The following is a 19786-nucleotide window of genomic DNA, read 5'->3' as shown; positions in this document are numbered from 1 at the left end:
AATGGCAATGGCTCCCCATGCACATGGGGGAGCCTGGCGGGCTACCGTCCACGGGGCTGGACACAACTGAGGGACTAACACTCACTCTCAGGGTCTCTCCTGGTCCCTCCTCTTCTCACTCTGCTTCCAGCTTGAGGAGCTGGCATCAGCCACGTGACTTCTGCCACCTAACTGGCTTCACCAGCTCCAGTCTCCAGATGCTCAAGACAGTGCTAACCCAGCAGACTCCTGCCACCTCACCCGCAGCAAACCTGGTCACCCTGCGCCCTCTCGCATGTTCTTTTTCCCAACAATTCCCTGTTTCTGGGAGTCGTCTGGCCCTTTTTCCCCAAGCCCAGGCCTCCAGCTTGAAAGCACATTTGAGACAGTGCAATGAGTTGCAGGACTGTGATCCCAAAGGTCCTGGTTCAAATCCCTCCTCTGCCACTCAGGGGGCTGTTATCGCAAACCTCTGAACCCGTCTCCTCAGCCACAAGAGGGATGAAATAAGATCTCCTTCAGAGAGTGATTGTGGAGCTGGCTGACATAACCTCCTGCAGGTGCTGGGCACTCAGGGCACTCACTCAGGGTCCCCTCTCCCCAGACCTCGTTCCGAGTTTACTCTCAGCCTGCCAGACTGTTCTGTGATGCCCTCCAGCTCCCTTTCCGCTCTATCCCTCAAGCCAACAGAGTCCCAGCCGTGAGAAATTAAGGACTCATGCCAGCCTCCTGGGGGCACCCCGTCTTTGCTCTGGTGACATTTCTGCACCTGTTGTATTTGGACTAAAGTTCTAAGCATCAGACTCGGCTCTGCCACATACCAGCCACGGGAAAAACCAAACTCTCAAAGCTTCGGTTGCCATACCCATGAAATGGGCAAAAATCAATTGGGTTGGTAGTGAGGATTAAGTGAAATAGCAGTTTTAAAGAGCTCAGCATGGTGCTGGACATATGGAAATCCTCTGTACTCATAGGAAGCCCAGCTCGGTACTCTGTGATGACCTGGGGTGGGATGGGGAGGGTGGGATGGGGAGGGTGGGAGGGAGGCTCGAGAGGGAGGGGACCCATGTCTACTTATAGCTGATTCGCTCTGTTGTACAGCAGAAACTGTACACAGATTGGAAAGCAATTATTGTCCAATTTATAAAAATACAGTCTCCTTTTCACTTGAAATTAGTCTTACATGCCATCACCCGATCACACATCGCAAACTTCAACTTTATCCTATTCTCTCGCCTCCAGCTTAAGGAACTCCAAAGCTGTCCCCACCTGATCTCAACCCACAACCAAAATGCTCCGTTTAACATTTAGAAAAAAGTATGCACTGCTCCTAAAATGTCGACGTTTACTCTTGCCATCATTACTTTGCCAACAAAGGTCCGTCTTGTCAAAGCTAAGGTTTTTCCAGTGGTCATGTGTGGATGAGAGTTGGACTATAAAGAAAACTGAGCACTGATGAATTGATGCTTTTGAACTGTGGTGTTGGAGAAGACTCTTGAGAGTCCCTTGGACTGCAAGGAGATCCAACCCGTTCATCCTAAAGGAAATCAGTTCTGAATATTCATTGGAAGGACTCATGTTGCAGCTGAAGTTCGAATACTCTGGCCACCTGATGCGAAGAGCTGACTCATTTGAAAAGACCCTGATGCTGGGAAAGATTGAGGGCAGGAGAAGAAGGGGATGACAGAGGATGAGATGGCTGGGTGGCATCACTGACTCAGTGGACATGAATTTAAGTAAACTCAGAATTGGTAATGGACAGGGAGGCCTGACTTGCTGCAGTCCATGGGTCACAAAGAGTCGGACATGACTGAGCAACTGAACTGAACTGAACTAATGCACTGCTCTGTTGGGCATTCAGACCCTCCAGAGTACAGGACCCCCGGCCTTATCCAATTCATAGAGATTCTTTTCCTCCCATTTGACTGACGAGAATAAAGAGGCATTCCTGCAGGCAAGCTCTTTAAATAACCTTTAGAAGTTGTCCATGGCTACCCACTCCAGTATTCTGGCCTGGAGAATCCCAGGGTCAGGGGGCCTGGCGGGCTGCAGAGTTGGACGCAACTGAGTGACTCACACACACACACACGACTTGGGTCAGAGGATGAAAGATGGGGAATGGCCCAGAGAGGGGACTTTTGTTTAGGCTTTCCAGCTGAGAGGGGTGTCAGGAGGAAGGAGCTGGTGGAGATGGGTGTGGTACCTGGGAGAGACAGGTCCGAGGCTGGGCTGAGGAACCGCGGCAGAGATCTGGCGGCATCTCAAGGGCATGGCCTCTCAGCCATGTGACTGTGCACTGTAGTCACCTCTTGAAGAATTGGGGAAGGTCCAACAGAAGAAATCGGAGAGGAGCGAGTGCAGCTTAGCGCCCTTGAGCCCTCGAAGAGGCGGGAAGACCCCGCCCAGCCTCACTTCTAGGGACCACAAGTGACCTGGAGCAACATAGAGCTCATCACCGTTTGCTGTTGACGAACTCACACAGGCTGGGGGTGTTTTCTGCCAATGGAGCCCCCTTTCTAACCTGGTGAAGTTGTTGAATTGGCCAGTGATGCTGGGCTGACTTTTAGAGCTTCCTTCCCCGGGGCTGGGGGAGAACTCGATGCCAAGTGAAGCGAGATCCAGCGCTTCCCACAAGTAACTCGATCCTCCCTCACCGGGCAGAGGGCTCAGACCCCAGAGTGACTTCAACCTCCAGAGCATCTGAGCTGACATCGTGCCCCTCAGCCTGCGCCCTTCCGGTACCTCCACAGACCACACTCAGCCCCATTCCAGGCCATCGCCTCTGCTTTTCCTCCTGAGGGCCTCCCTGGTGGATCAGAAGGTAAAGAATATGCCTGCAAATGCAGGAGACAGGGTTCAATCCCTGGATCAGGGAGATCTCCTGGAGAAGGAAACAGCAACTCACTCCAGTATTCTTGCCTGAGAAATCCCATGGACAGAGGAGCCTGGCGGGCTACAGTCCAAGGGGTGGTGAAGAGTCTGACACATTTGAGTGACTAACACACTTTCGTCCTGAAACGCCTGAAATGCTCACACAGTGAGGTAATTAGAAACCATAGAAAGACCTAGATCTATCCAGAAAATAGAGGTGTCTAGACCCAAATCCCGCCTCCTGCACTTACTAGCTCCAGGATCCTGAATCATTAATATAAGATCTCTTTGGAGAAGGGCATGGCAACCCACTCCAGTCTCCTTGCCTGGAGAATCCCATGGACAGAGGAGCCTGGTGGGCTATGGTCCACAGGGTCACAAAGAGTCAGACATGACTTAGCCACCGAACAACAAAAACTCTTTGCTTCAGTTTTCTTATCTGTAAAATTAGAGTGTCTACGGACTGCAAGGAGATCCAACCAGTTCATCCTAAAGGAGATCCGTCCTGGGTGTTCACTGGAAGGACTGATGATGAAGCTGAAACTCCAGTACTTTGGCCACCTCATGCGAAGAGCTGACTCATTTGGAAAAGACCCTGATGCTGGGAGGGGTTAGGGGCAGGAGGAGAAGGGGATGACAGAGGATGAGATGGTTGGATGGTATCACCAACTCGATGGGCATGAGTCTGAGTAAACTCCGGGAGTTGGTGACGGACACGGAGGCCTGGCATGCTGCGATTCATGGGGTCGCAAAGAGTCAGACACAACTGAGCGACTGAACTGAACTGAACCTTAACGATATAACGTTAAGGTAGGATAAATGCAACAATGAATGCAAAATGCCTGCACTGTACACAGCATGTTGTAGGTGTCAATAAACTTTCACTCTATTTGCCTAATATATGTGAATGGTTTTATGTCTAGACAAACATCACATGTGCCTGGGGCCCGATTCCAGTCTCATCTCATTGAAGAATCGTCAGTTAAACTTCCTTTCCCAGCCATCATTCTGAAGTCCTTCTTACTTTAATGGCTGCACCACTAACTCAGGCACATCAACTGCCACTGGTACTCATCAGCCCAGACACTGATGTCTTGTTTAGTCAGCTAGACGGACTTTCCTGAAGGGGAGGGCCAGTGTCAGTGAAAATTCTGTCTCATCACTCCAACTTTCTACTGGATTATTAAAAATGCTCAATATATCTGTGAGAGTTACAGAGCAAAGGAGAAAATCCCAGTGCAAGGATGAAGGTCAGTGGTGACCTGTCTTTTTAATAAATGATAATCCAGTAGGTGTTGAACATCCATATTTTGGAAGCATTTCAATGGTGGTTAGCGTGGAGGGACAATGGGGTCAAGTTACCGTAAGATGGAGAGAAAGGCAATTTGGCCAGAGTTATGAAAGTGGCAGGTGACGCTAGTGGTACAGAACCCGCCTGAAATGCAAGAGACATAGGAGACCTGGGTTCCAACCCTGGGTCGGGAAGATCCCCTGGAGAAGAAAATGGCAACCCACTTCAGTATTCTTGCCTGGAAAACCCCGAGGACAGAGGAGCCTGGTGGGCTACACTCCATAGGGTCACACAGAGTTGGACAGGACTGAAATGACTTAGCACACGAGAGGTCAGGCAGGAGGTCAAGGGAGCTGCGTGGAGCCATAACCCACTCAGGGTTAGACAGGAAATTAGCCAACTGACCCTGTTCCCAGCTGCCAGGCAGTCATAATCTCTTCTACTCACATTAAACAATTCAAAGAATGTCAACAAAGCAGAAGTTTCCTTTGAAACGCTGCCCCATGCTCACTTGAGAGCGAAACTCCATATTCCTCTTTGTTTTCTATCTGTATTATGCGCTCTACATGGTGGAGGCGACAGCTAGCTGGTGGGCAAAATCTATTTCCTCCTACTTCCACTGTAATAATCTGTGGTTGTGTGTGTGGTCTTCTAGCCAGGGCTGCACATCCAACCTCCTTTGCTATAAGAGGTAGATGTCTGGCCAAGTTTTCACCAGTAGATGGTGAGTGGAAGCGATGGGTGTTACCTCCAAGTTGGGATCCTTGAGACAATATGTAGGCTTCTTTCATATTTCCTCCCCTCCCTTAAGACTGATTGGAACTTGGATGTTGTAGTGATCCATCCCTGCTTATGCAGATGCTAAGACTCTAAGGCTTGAAAATGGCAGAGCCATGACATGGAAGGACCCCTAGCTCTGATGACTGTGGAATACTCATTACATTCTGTATGAGAGAGAAATGTTTCTTGTCCATTGGTCTACGCCATGTGGTTAAAAGCCACATGATTGTTGGGTCTCTTATTATAGCTTAGCTGAAGCAATCCAACTGCAGCATGTGTATATATATATATGTCTATAAAACACTATAACATACTGTGTATAGATATTACATATTATAACATGAATATCACATATAACATGTGATATAATACATAATATTATATATAATAGGTGCCTTATATATGCACTTTTAGAAATATATCTCTTGGAGTGCATTTTAAGTACAACTAGATAATAGCATATAAAATATTGCAGTTATAGCCTTTTTTCCTACTAAATAATATGTTTTGGAGATTTTTCCAATTCAGATGTGTATGTGTTTGATATTGATGATAGACAAAGTAGTTTCACCTTAGTTTTGAAATGTCAGATGTAGGAGAAAGAAATGGCAGCCCACTCCAGTATTCTTGCCTGGAGAATCCTGGGGATGGAGGAGCCTGGTGGGCTGCTGTCCATAGGGTCGCACAGAGTCAGACACGACTGAGGCGACTTAGCATGTGCATGCATGCACTGGAGTAGGAAATGGCAACCCACTTCAGTATTCTTGCCTGGAGAATCCCAGGGATGGAGGAGCCTGGTGGGCTGCCATCTATGGGGTCGCACCGAGTCAGACACGACTGAAATGACTTAGCAGCAGCAGCAGCAGAGATCCACAGTCTGTTTAACCAACTTCCTTCCTGGATTACCCTATTGGCTAGTTTAGCGGTTGTTTTTACTTTTCACTATTATTAATACTACTAACATGAATACTCTTAAACATGCTTCTCTGTTCACATACATAAATATTTCTCTTAATATAAATCTAGAAATGGGATTCTTGAGTTGAATGCTATAAACATTTAAGAATACAATTTATTTTTCCAAATTGTACTCTTAAAAGTCTAAGCTAATTTATACTTCCATAGCATATGAAATTTATACTTCATATGAAATTCCATAATTCCATATAAATTTACACTTCCATACGAAATTTATACTTCCATAGCATATGAGAGTGTATAATTCTCTATAACTTTGTCAGTACTAGCAATCTTCAATTTTGCCCAGCTAATGGGGAAAAAATTGGGAGAAAGATTATTACAGAAAGGATAAAAAGATGCCTAGAACAAACAAAGATGAAAGTAGCTGGAGTCTAGTATGATAAGCTATCAAGAAAACCCATCAGTGATCACACTCGGTGAAATTCTGAGCCACTTGTACTGTTCCAACCATCACTGTGGTTGTCAGTCCTAATCCCACAATTTTTAACATCCCATCGCTTTCCTGCTGTGTGTGTGCTAAGTCCCTTCAGTCGTGTTGGATTCTTTGTGACCCCATGCACCGTAGCCCACCAGGCTCCTCTGTTCACGGGGCTTCTCCAGGCAAGAATACTGGAGTGGGTTGCCATGTCCTCCTCCAGGGGATCTTCCCGACCAAGGGGCTGAACCCAGGTCTCCCGCATTGCAGGCAGATTCTTTACTGACGGAACCACCAAGGAAGCCCATAACAGGTATAATGCTAAATATTCACCATATATGCTATTGTGCTAAGTCCTTTCAACAAGACCTTCCTGGTGAATTGTAGACAGAAAACTTTCTGGGATATAAGCAGGCTTGAGAGAATCAGAGTTAACTGTGCAGGAGGAAAGGCCAGATTGGCATGACATGGAGGGAAGAAAAGCATGGGTTGACTTGGGAGCAAGTCCCAAATCGTCGCATTTTGGTGTGTGATTTTGCATAAAATACAGAATCGTGCTAAATCTGAGTTTCCTCGTGCTTTACAAGAGGCATATTTATTGAGTAACTACCAAATGCCAGCCTCCATTCTAGGAGCTTAGGGTAAAGAAGAAGGCAAAAGGAGGTTCCTGCTCTCAAGGAACTTACCTTCTGGAGGTGGGGGAGGGGAGAGAGACAGACACCAAGCAAAGAGAAATACTGATCTATTCATTTATTTAATGGTTACTAAGCTCATACTTTGGCAAAAGACTATTCTAGGACTTGCTTTAAGAATCTGCCTTCTAGCAAGGGTGGGATGATTTGAGAGAATAGCACTGAAACGTGCATATTACCATATGTGAAACAGATCACCAGTCCAGGTTGGATGCATGAGACAAGTGCTCAGGGCTGGTGCACTGGGACGACCCTGAGGGATGGGATGGGGAGGCAGATGGGAGGGGGGTTCAGGTACACCCATGGCTGATTCATGTCAATGTATGGCAAAAACCACTACAATATTGTAAAGTAATTAGCCTCCAATTAAAATAAATAAATTAATTGAAAAAAGAATCTGCCTTCTAGATTTACATATAGTAAATTTAAGAATTACATATATCGAAAGTGGCTGGTACAGTCAACGATGTATAGCGTACGCTCAGCAAATGACAGCTATGATTGTTACTATTTTCTTTCATGAGTCTGCCTTTTCCCTTTCAAGAAACATTCAGTTTATTTTTCTATCCACTTATTTACTTTGAGTGCCCGTATGTATTTATTGCTGCTCTCTCTCTAGTCTAGTATTTTGTCTTTACGTCTTGTTTTTTGGCAGTTATCTCTTCTTTGGAATGCAAGTCCAGCCAGGTATAACTTCATTTGCACCAGACCTTTTGTAGTTGAGAGGCAAGGCATTGAAGGAGAATTCTCAGCCTGCAGCCTTCTCCCTGCAGCAGGGCCTTCGGTAGTTGTTTTACTCTCTATTGCTGCATTATGGCTTGATGGATGGTTCTCATAGGGTCTACTCTTTAAGCAGACAGTGATCCAACAGGGAGACATGGAAGATGGAGACATGAAACCAGGCAGGTGGGGGCAGGAGTGAGGAAACATTGAGTCAGAGAAGGAAGATTCAGAGTTGGTGTGTCCTGCCTTCTTGCCCACCACCACCAGCTCCATGCTCCTGGTCAGGTCTGATCTCTCCCAACCTCCAGTCCCAGTTGGCCAGCCCACAGTGTACTTCCAGAGCACACACCCTGGCACGTATTATGAGCATCTTTGCTGCTGGATCCTCCATGCCAAAGAGCAGACTTTCACAAATACATCTGATGAATGCATTAAGGCAGAGACAGAGAGTGTAGAAAAGTCAACAGGGCAAAAGTCAACAAGAGGTAAGGCACAGGTACAGAACGAATCTGCAGAAGAAGTGAAAAGCAACTTTGACCTTCAAATACCAGCAGTCACTGAACAGTGCTAGATAGACAGGAAGGCCAAACAGAAGCTCCAAGAAAGCAGGTCTGCAGAAAAAATGATCTCTCCCATCATATTAGATGAAATGGGACTCTTGCCTTCCGAGGTCCACTTACTTGTCTCTTCATCTAGTTTATGTTTATTTCAATAGCCCTACCATTTAAATGACAATGAGATAAGTTCAGACCACGTCTTATCTAAAAGCCTAATTTGGCTTCACGAAGTCAGGCTTGATGTTTGGGGCAAAAGACCTGGGGAAATCTTCTGTAGGTCTGGTCTTTCTCATTTTTCAGTACATACATATATATATATGGAAATATTCAAATAGACCATTTCAACTAATAATAGTATTTTTCCACTTTCCAGCACCTTTTGCAACCACCTCCAAATTTAAATGATAAAGGAAAACTGATGGCATAGTTTTTACTATCTTATTAAACCACGCTTCTATTAATGATGATTCACTGAAGTGTCACGAATAGATACACTGAAAACTTCTCCGGCATATTAATGTATTTTTAAGCATCATACCACACTTAGCTCCTGATATAATTTTGAGTTTCCTCTGGGGGAAAAAACAGTTCTTTTGAATTCTTTTTATAAAAAGCACCTTGAAAAAAAGCTTTCAGATACTCAAAGACATGAATCTTGCTCTTCTCCCTTGTGTATATCTGATTTAAAGGTTAATAAGTAATTAGGAAGCACAGTCATCCAAAAATTGCCAATTAATATGCCATCATTTTCATTAAAAATGCTATTAATTATATTGTTGTAAAAATGTCCTGGACTGGCTAATAAAAAGTTACCTAAAGCAATTCTGAATCTTTCAGGGAGAAAGTGAAATTAATCCATATCAATCACTTTTTAAAATTATGATTTGGGCTTGAGAGATCAAACAAAGGAGGGAAAATGAGCATCTCAGTTATTTAGTATGGATAGAATCTGACAAGCTTCCATGGTTTATTTTGTACCGAGACATTATTGCTCAGAAAACCTAATAAGATATCTTGGCAGATGTTTAATGTGCAAGTTTGACAAATAACAGTTCTTGGGTTCTTATAATGTAAAGCAGCCCTTTATAAACGAGATCAAACTTTTAAACTATCCAGATATATTTTGTTGGTTTCCTAGGAGACTGGATGGATGGAAAGCTATGATTAAATAATTAAATCATGTTGTGTATCAATATTTAAAATGTATTCTATACCTTAAACGGTGGCATTAGTCAGTTATGAAAAATCCACAGAATTCCAGCGATGAAGAGTTCATGATTAAACTTCTACCATCACACTAGAGACACTACTAGCTTTGACTTTATGTAACAGTTTTACAGATCCTTAAATTATTCTGTTCTCACCACTCCTGTCAACTCCTACCTGAATGCAACATCTATTTCTATTGTGTACATTATGGTTAAGTTGGGGAGTTGGCTCATGTTTGATAAAAATTAGAACAGAGCAGGTTGCAGTTCTATACCATTTTGATACATAACAAACTGTAATGGGAATACTTATCATCAATGAGATGAACCAAGTGTGGTGTTAGGAACTATACAATCAATTCAGACACACAAACTATTGATTTTCCACTGCATCATAGATATTTACTGGTTGTTAGGCAACCAAATAATCTAACACTGACACTGGGGAAAATTTCTCTTGCTAAGCGTGGCCATTTTAATAATTAGTTCAGCATGGGACTCTCTCAGAGTAACTCAGGCATAGAAAGAACTTTTTAAAGGACACAGTACAAAACCCATGTCCTTCCCTGTGGCTCAGAGGTAAAGAATCCTCCTGCCAATGCAGGAGATGCGAGTTCGATCCCTGGGTTGGGAAGACCCCCTGCAAAAGGAAACGGCAACCCACTCAAGTATTCTTGTCTGGGAAATCCCATGGACAGAGGAGCCTGGTGGGTTACAGTCCTTGGGGTTGCAAAGAGTTGTGTGGACATGGCAGAGTGATTAAATACGAACAACAATACAAATCCCAGGCTGGCGTTATTTGAGAAGTTCTGGAGCTGGGAACTTTTATCCTACCAGGTGTGTTTATTAATTTTTTCCTCATATTGAACAAAGACCTTTCTTCCACAGACCTTACACATTGGTTCTACTCCTTACATTCTCACACATTGGTTCCACTCCTTGCATCCTCACACATTGGTTCCATTCCTCACATCCTCACACATTGGTTCCACTCCTTACATACATAGAGCAAGTATACTTCCTCTTCAACATGCTAACTCTGCTATTTGAAGAAGGCTAGCATGTCTTTGCAGAGAAGGCAATGGCACCCCACTCCAGTACTCTCGCCTGGAAAATCCCATGGACAGAGGAGCCTGGTAGGCTGCAGTCCATGGGGTTGCTAAGAGTCGGACGCAACTGAGCGACTTCACTTTTAGTTTTCACTTTCATGCTTTGGAGAAAGAAATGGCAACCCACTCCAGTGTTCTTGCCTGGAGAATCCCAGGGACGGTGGAGCCTGATGGGCAGCCGTCTATGGGGGTCACACAGAGTCGGACACGACTGAAGCGACTTAGCAGCAGCAGCAGCAGCATGTCTTTGAATCTTTCTTCTGCAGAGTTAATGTATCCAGATTCATTCCCTTATTCATCCCCATTATTTCACATCCTGGCTGCTCTCACCTCTCAATAGCACCATAATGTGTTAAACTGGGACTAACTAGGATTGGCTGCAGTTGTTTTATAGTTTACAGTTATGACTAATGATTTACAGGCCATTGTGTTGCTGAACACAGCAATTAAAATTGGCACAAGAATAAGAGTATTCATCAAGGGTATGAAAAAGTGCCTGATTTTTTTTTTTTTTTAATCCTGACTTGGAAAATGCTACCGGTGAGAAATCATGGCATTTGTACCTTATCGGAACCTTGCAAGACTAATGGGAACTTTAAGACCTTCAGGGATGCTTAACAGATTTATGCAGCAGCAGAACAAACAGTTTCAGAGTGTGGGATGAGCTCATTTAAAGTAATATTTTCTAAATTTGGCCATGCATATGAATCACTGGAGAGCTTCCAAAAATAGATTCTTGGGATCCATACCCAGACCTACTGAACAGGTGCCTCTGAAAGTTCCCAAGGGAAAAGCAGTTGGGAGCCATGGTGTGGGGTACACACATGAGGATCAGTCATCCCTTTGAGCTAATTCTACCTAACCTATAAAGAGCTCTTCCTTATTTCATATCCTGGCTGCTCTCCCCTCTCAATGGTACCATCATGTTTTAAACAGGGACTAACTAGGATTGGCTATTACACATTTTGGCCACCTGAAATGAAAGTGTTAGTTACTCAGTTGTGTCCGACTCTTTGCGACCCCACAGACTAGCATGCCAGGCTCCTCTGTCCATGGAAATCTTCAGAATACTGGAGTGGGTAGCCATTCTCCCCTCCAGGGCATCTTCCTGACCCAGGGATCAAACACAGGTCGATTCTTTTCCATCTGAGCCACCAGGGAAGCCTATTACTGCCAATGACTCTCTCTCTTTTTCAAAGAAGCCTCTTCCTCTAATAATCAGTACTAAATAGTTTGACACTTAATTGTTACTTCTACATGCCTTTTTGTCTCAGGTATTTTATAAAATCTCTCAGGGCAAGAACTCCCAAGGAATATGGCACAATATTAAACAGGGTCATGGATTGATTGATGAGGGGTTTTAGAGGTAACTGAAGCAGTTAGAGACAAAGAGTAGATAGACATTGTATGAGTGTAGGTGGGAAAGTTTAAGATTAGGGAGATTAAAGTCTTTTTCTTTTGAAAGAAGCTTCCTCCACACTGAGTTATGGCGGCTACCAGGTGTAAGTGATAGAGTTCATGGCCCATGCTGGACTTCTCCACCTTCATCAAACTTGATCCTTGGAGATGTTCAATGGTAATCCACAAGATGACATTACAGAAATACGGCCAGGAGGTCTATCATTTCCTGTGTTTCCAGCCCATCTGAAACACCAGACATAAATGAGTTCTATCTCTCTTGGTACAACTCTATGATCTGACAAAGTCCAAAGTGAGGACACTATAGGTCCTGATAAGGATTTCAGAATAGGATGAAGGGGTTCCTTAGATAGCCACATAGGCTTTCAAAGTTTTATTTTTAAATTATTTTTAAATACATTTTTTGGCCATATGCCACAGCATGTGGCTTAGTTCCCTGACCTGGGATTAAACCCATGTCCCCTGTAATGGAACTGCAGAGTCTTAACCACTGGGTCACCAAGGAAGTTCCTAGGCTTCTTTTTTAATATTAAAGACAGGTACGGTTTCAAAATTTATTCAAATTAAAATCAAATTAAAGAAAGGATGCTTACATGAGATGAGATATAATAAAAATAAGAGTGACAAGTTATACTTGGAAAGTATGAAAGAAAAAAGCAAGATTTGAACACAAAATAAATTCGACAACTGCATATTGATACAAGTAGAAACATAAAAAAGCCATGAGTCAGAAACTCTAGGCACAAAATAACACAGTGTCAGTCCATGAAAAGCAAAAGTTCTTAGAAATATAAGGAATCACATGAGTCACATTAAAATTTCAAAACTGCATAACTCTCTGGTAGGTCCCAGAGACAAAAATAAGCAATTAAGGACACAAGGAATTATTTAATGTTTCTATAATTATCCATGACTTTATATAACTTTGCACCTAAGAACAGGAAATGCATCTTATAAAACATTGATCATGATCTGGACAGTAAGATATTTCAGCATGTTTTTAAAGTAAAACTTGCACAACTCCATTACCTTAATAATAAAATATTATAAGAAATTCATATTGGAACTTTAAAGGAAAAAAAAACCCAAACTACTTGGACATTTTGGAAATAGCCACATAAAAAATACCTGAGTTAATAAGCAAACTAGAAGATAACAAATGTGAGAACATTATTGACCAAAAACCTATAAGATTCAGCCAAAGCTATTTTATGTAGTAGACACAGCTCTAAATGCTTTTTAAAGAAAAGAACTGAGAGACAAGAACAAAACATTCAACATGGGAATTCAGAGAAAAAAAATGAAGGAAAGCTAGTGAGAAGGAAAGGTCTTCCCAGGTGGTGCTAGTGGTAAAGAACCTGCCTGCCAATGCAGGAGAATTAAGAGATGTGGGTTCAATCCCTGGGTTGGGAAGATCCCCTGGAGAAGGGCAAGGCAACCCACTCCATTATTCTTGCCTGGAGAATCCCATGGACAGAGGAGCCTGGTAGGCTACAGTTCACAGGGTCACAAAGGGTCGGACACAACTGAACTGAGTTGGCATGCATGCGTGAGAAGGAAAACAACGAAGCAGAAAGAAAAAAATAAAGCATATCTTTTGTAGAACTGATAGCTTAAACCAAGAGCATGATACAGATAAATTTCTGGAAAATCTTGCAAATTTAATTAAAGAAAAAACTAGAAGGAAAAAATGTAACGTTTATAAATAAACTTATTTAAATTATTTAATAATAAAACATTAAGATTTATAACAGTAACATGAATTAATGATTAAGTTGAAAATGAGTAAAATTAAAAATTATCTGAGAAAAATATAAATTAAAGCAATTAATGAGAAGAAAACCTATAAGTAAATAAAGATGAAAATGAGCCACTTATCAAAAACTTACTTTTACTTCAATTAGAGATTTCAGAAATTTGAGAGACATAAGGCACTCTGAAAAAGGAAATTTGGATCTTGGGAACACTTTCTGCAATGTAGTTAAAGAACTGGGCTTAAACCCCACAGTCCTGAATATTCACTGGAAGGACTGATGCTGAAGCTGAAGCTCCAATACTTTGGCCATCAGTTCTTCCACTGATGCAAAGAACTGACTCATTGGAAAAGACCCTGATGCTGGGAAAGATTGAAGGCAGGAGAAGTAGGGGATGACAGAGGATGAGATGCTTGGATGGCATCACCGACTCTATGGACATGAGTTTAAATAAGCTCCAGGAGTTGGTGATGGACAGGGAGGCCTGGTGTGCTGCAGTCCATGGGGTCGCAAAGAGTCCGACATGACTGAGTAACTGAACTAAACTGAAAGAAAACTCTAGGTTTTTAAATTTAGGATTGAAATGGGAAATAAAAACTAATGCTGAAAAAAACAATGATCCAATATAACTTTCTGTGTAAAACAGCTAAGGAAAAGTTCATGAGATTCAAGCCAATCTCAAGACGTGACTCTAAGAAAACCAAAAGTAATAGGAACTTCAATTATACAAGACACATTTAGAAGGGATTTTGAGATAAGCAGTCTGATTCTGCAAAGCAGTGCATTTGCTCAGATAAGAAACCAACTTCTCCCTGGAGGTCTGGATCCCACCCAGCTCCTGAGTGACCACACAGAGAGAAAACACTAAGAATGAAATGGCCAACAGGGCGAACAGGACCAGGAGAAATGCGCTCTCAAGAGAAAAGGCTAACATCCCACTCCAAACCACCAGGCCCAGGAACCATAAGGCAGGAACAAATGAAGCAAGGATGCATATTAATTGACCCTTTCAATAAGCTGTCCTGGGGCTTCCCTGGGCTTTCCTTGTAGCTCAGTCTGTAAAGAATCTGCCTGCAATGCAGGAGACCTGGGTTTGATTCCTGGGTCAGGAAGAGGCCTTGGAGAAGGAAATGGCTACCCACTCCAGCATTCTCCCTGGTGGCTCAGTGGTAAAGAAGCCGCCTCCCAGTGCGGGAGACACAGGTTCGATCCCTGGTCTGGGAAGATCCCACATGCCTTGGAGCAGCTGAGCTCATGTGCCACTTCTACTGCACATGTGCCCTGCAACAAGAGAAGCCACTGCTAGCAGAAGCCCGCACACAACTAGAGAGAAGCCCCGGATCGCCACAACTAGAGAAAAGTCCATGCAGCCATGAAGACCCGGCACAGCCCCAAATAAAAAGACAATTGTTAAAGAATAAACTGTGAAGATGCAACTTTCCCAGTAGGACCTACCTCCAAAACACACTTTAAATCTACACACTCTTCTCCGTCTCCACTGCTCCCATCCACCCCGGGCGGCATTGGTGGCGATCTCTGGACAGTATTAAGATGCAAAACTTTTCTTTCCGAGCTTCTAGCCCAGCCCCTTCCAGCAACTCCTTCTCCAGGCAGCGGGCCTTCCCGTGAGGCAAGACATCCTCTTGCTCAAGTCTCAGCACTGAGCATCAAATCCAGTCCTGCACAGTGGCTCTCCTATTCCTTGTCTCAGTCACCCTGGCCTCTGGTTTCCAGAAGCCGGCCAAGTGCTTTTCTCTCCAGGCTTTAGGACTACTCTTTTTCTCTGCGCTGGGGAAGCTCTTCTCACGGCCGCCTCCTTCTCACCTTTCAGATCTCCGCTCAGAAAGCCCCTCCTGGGAAAACATCCCAGGCCATCTTTTCTGTTTAAATTCTTCTTCCGACACAGGACTTCCCTGGTGGCTCAGATGGTAAAGCGTCTGCCTACAGTGTGGGAGACCTGGATTTAACCCCTGGATCGGGAAGATCTTCTGGAGAAAGAAATGGCAAACCACTCCAGTGATCTTGCCTGGAAAATCCCATGGACGGAGGGAGGAACCGGGTAGGCTACAGTCCATGGGGTCGCAAAGACTCGGACACGACTGAGCAACCTCACTTTCTTTCAGACACATTGCTTTCTATCCTCATTCCTTGTATTTCCTTTTTACGACTTTACACAACTTGAAAATAGCTATTTTTTTTTGGGTGGGGAAGTGTTTTTACCCCCATCTGGTCACTTGCATTGGACTGAAAACCCCATGGGGTCAAGACAGTTGTCTGCTTTTATGAAGTGCTGTATGCCAACGCCTGGCCCAATGCCTGCATTCTCTGGGCATTCAGCTTTTCATGAATGAATAACAGTTCTGATAAACTGTGAAGATGTGATGAGTTTGTTTACTTTCCACTGGCCACCGTTTCCTCCACTTGACTGTAAGTTCCACTGGAACAAAGTTCTTGTGTTCTTTTTTTTGGTACCAAACAGAGTGTCTGGTGCTTAGGAGTGTCTCAGTGACTATTCGTAGAAGAAATAAATGGATAAAGATATTGAAGTTCTTTAGGACGTGAAATTTCCTTTGCCTCACCTCTCTATACCACTCAGAATGTCTGGATCTACTGGAATCCTTCATTAAGAATTTGGCTATCCAAAATTTTCCAGTATCACTGTTTCCATTAACAACCCAGCGCCCAATGGGAATGGAAGAGAAGCAATGTGAATTAAATTACTCAAATGAAGCTGCTACTGATTAATTTTAGATCCTGAGCATCTGGGTCAGTGCTTCGTTTCATAGCAGGTGTGGAAATGATATCTTCAGTGTCATTATTAATGATTTTACTAAGGGCTGAGAGCGCTTGAAAATTCTTCCAAATGAGATTTGAGATGTGGACCAGATGGGCATTTTTAAGAAGCCTATATTAACTGTTTTCTACTTTTCAGCAAATAAGTTTTCATATTAAGACTGATTACTGATGGACCTTAGTGTCCATATCACGTTCAATCAAAAATGATAAGCAATGACTTTCAAAAGAATATGAAATGCTCCAGTACGATAATAGCAATCTAAATGAAACACATAAACATGCCTGAAGTAGATTGACTCAGTCGTTTTGTTTTGCTTTAACCAGGTTAAAGCCCTGAGTCATTTTCTCTTCCTCTTTCTCCTGGCAGTATCTCATCTTCTTACAGGGCTTAATATTCATTATGGGTATATGACCTCAGTCTGAAGAAGACGGTCTCATCAGTCAAATCCCCAGGATGCTGGCTGGTCAGGCAGGATGGCTGGGCAAGGTTGATCACAAATAAACATGTCAGCATCCACTTACTCCCTGAATCCCAAGGGCGGGTGCTCAGGGAGAATCTGTCCTCTATCAGTTTTATCCTTGTTGGTCATAGCAGTGCCTCGAAAGAGTAATACATGCTAGACTGTAATCTTTGAGCCAGAGGAAATTGAACCAAACCAAGTGGAAAGAATACGCTATTTAGTATTAGCAGATAAGTTCATGGGGAAATTGTAAAACAGGTGAAGTTCATTATTGGTGAAGCTCCCCCAGAGTAACCCTGGTCTCCCCAGCCCCCTGGGGTGAGCCCCCCCGCTGTGGATTAGACCTTGACGCTGAATGCTAGCTGTTTTTGACTTCCTGGGGACTTGCTCTTGTACAATGAAGCAAATATGTCCTAGGTCTCAAAGTCTCTGGGTCAGGCTCTTTTCCTCCCCCAGAATGAAAATGAGCTTATTTGATAGATCAAGCTGGCTTCATTTGCTAACACAAAAGTTCCAGGAAGTTCCAGGGTCCTCTCAGGGAACGTGGACTCAATGGAAACTTTCTAATGACAAAGCCTTTCCTGTGTGTGACTCAAAGGAGTGAGTCTAATGGTGGGAATTTCAGACCAAATAATATAGATTTTTATGAATTTTGTTGGGCAGTAATATGTCATAAGAAGAGAGGGAAACTGACATAGAGCTGCCCAGTTTTTTGTTTTTTTTTTTTGGCTGAGTAAGGCCATTAAGGAAAAAAGGAAAACAACACACATCTATTGACAATCGTTTTAGAAAAGAAAGGGATACTATGATAATAAGAGGAAAAAAAAAGAAGCAAACAATCAGAATAAAAAGAAACCTTTAAAGAATTTATCTTCATGAAAAAAATGTATTTATACAGTTTCGGTATGTTAGATGAATAAATTCTAGAGATCTGCATTACAACACTGTACCTGTAGACAGCAACACCGCATTATGCATTTTAAAATGTGGTAATGGATTTCCCTGGCGGACCAGTGGTTAAGGCACCATGCTTCTAATGCAGGGGTTGAAGGTTCAATCCCTATTCAGGGAAGTAAAATCCCACAAGTCATACGGCACAGTCCCCCCCAAAATGTGTTAAGAGGGTAGATCTCCTGTCATGTTCTCATCACAATAAAAACAAAACAAAACAATACACAAATGTATTTCAATGTCCTGATTTTATAGCAGACTAGGGAAAATGTTGTCCAGTACCAGCATCATTCTACAGCCAGGCTTTGGGGAACTGATGAGTTAGCTGCTCACAGGGGCCAAACAGGCCACTCCGGGAATTTAAATAGCTCTTAACGGACACTTGTGGGCACGTCTCCATGTGACCTGCCTATCAAGGCAGTCAAAACTATGCACAGGGTCCAGAAACACCTTTTGGCTTGTAAATCAAAGAACCTGTTTGTACAAAACCTTTAACCATGAAGGGTTTTCTGTCTGTAGATTAATGGGAAAAAATGAGCAATAGGTAGCCAAAAGACTTATCGGAATTTTGTGGGGAAAACAGTGGTATTTCAAAGTGTTTTTTTAAAAACACTTTAAAGTGTTTTCAAGTATTTTTAAGTGGTATTTTAAAGATTTAAGGATATATTTGTTGTTTAGCCACTAAATCATGTTCGACTCTTTTGTGACCCCATGGACTGTAGACCACCAGACTCCTCTGTCCATGGGATTTCCCAGGCAAGAATACTGGAGTGGGTTACCATGTCCTTCTCCAGGGAATCTTTCTGACCCAGGGATCAAACCTACGCCTCCTGCATTGGCAAGTGGGTTCTTTATCACTGAGTCACCAGGGAAGCCCAAAGATATACTTAATTCTTTTGTAAATATGAATGAGCACCCAGACGCTGCCAGGTACAATGATAGAGCAATGAAGACCCTAGCCTTACAGCATTACCTTCCAGCAGTGGAGATGGTTAAGAAAGAGATATATAGGCAGATAACATCCCTTAAGGACAAGTTCTGAGTTTGCTTTTGTGGAGGGATGTGTGCTATTTAAGCAAAGTCTGGACCAAAGTGAAGAACTGAGGCTTGTAGTTACCTGTGGGGAGAGCATTCCAGATAGAGGGAACAGCCAGTGGAAAGTGGGGGAAAGTGGGGCCAGGAATGCAGCTGAGGGCCAGACCACATGGGGCTTTAGGGAAAGCCCTTTGGGTTTCATCAATGAAATGGACAGCTACTGAAAAGTTTTAAGCAAGAGAGTGACATGACTGTTGAGTCAGCAGAGTAAGGAATGGCAAAGTGAAGGCTACGGTTGACTATTATAACAATCCATTTGAAACATAATGGTAGTTTGCGCCAAGGCGGTCATCACAGAAGTGCTGAAAAGTGCTCAGATCTAGGATGTCTTTTGAGGGCAGAGAGACTAGGACTTGCCGATATAACAGAGAGAAAGATTGGACATGGTGGTAATGGTAACAGAAGATTCCAGCCGAGTTTTAAGATGTTTACTTTGATCAATTGAATAAATGGTACCATCTACTGAGAACAGGTATCATGGGAACAGAAGACCGAAGGGGGGGACTCAAGACTTATTAGTGGATATATTAATCTTGAGAAGTCACTTGAATATCCAGGTAGAGGTGGCAGGTTGGCAATCGGATGTATGAGCCTAGACAGAGGAGAAATCAAGGCTAGAGACAGAAATTTTAAAATTTCAGCATATAGGAAATGTTTACAGTCTTTGGGTAGGATGAGGTCATTGAGGGAAGTCCAGTTTTGGG

At 43.2% G+C, this 19786-nt stretch overlaps 1 protein-coding gene across 4 annotated transcripts in view; it reads right to left on the bottom strand.

The window, feature by feature from the left end:
- MBNL2 (muscleblind like splicing regulator 2) overlaps window positions 1-19786 on the bottom strand; it is a 164384-nt gene that overhangs the window by 85001 nt on the left and 59597 nt on the right. The gene's annotated exons all lie outside the window — the stretch shown is intronic.

Source organism: Muntiacus reevesi, chromosome 11 (assembly GCF_963930625.1).
Source record: "Muntiacus reevesi chromosome 11, mMunRee1.1, whole genome shotgun sequence".
NCBI classification, from domain to species: Eukaryota; Metazoa; Chordata; class Mammalia; order Artiodactyla; family Cervidae; genus Muntiacus; species Muntiacus reevesi.
The sequence above is the reverse complement of the archived record's forward strand: the minus strand, read 5'-3'. Positions and strand labels throughout refer to the sequence as shown.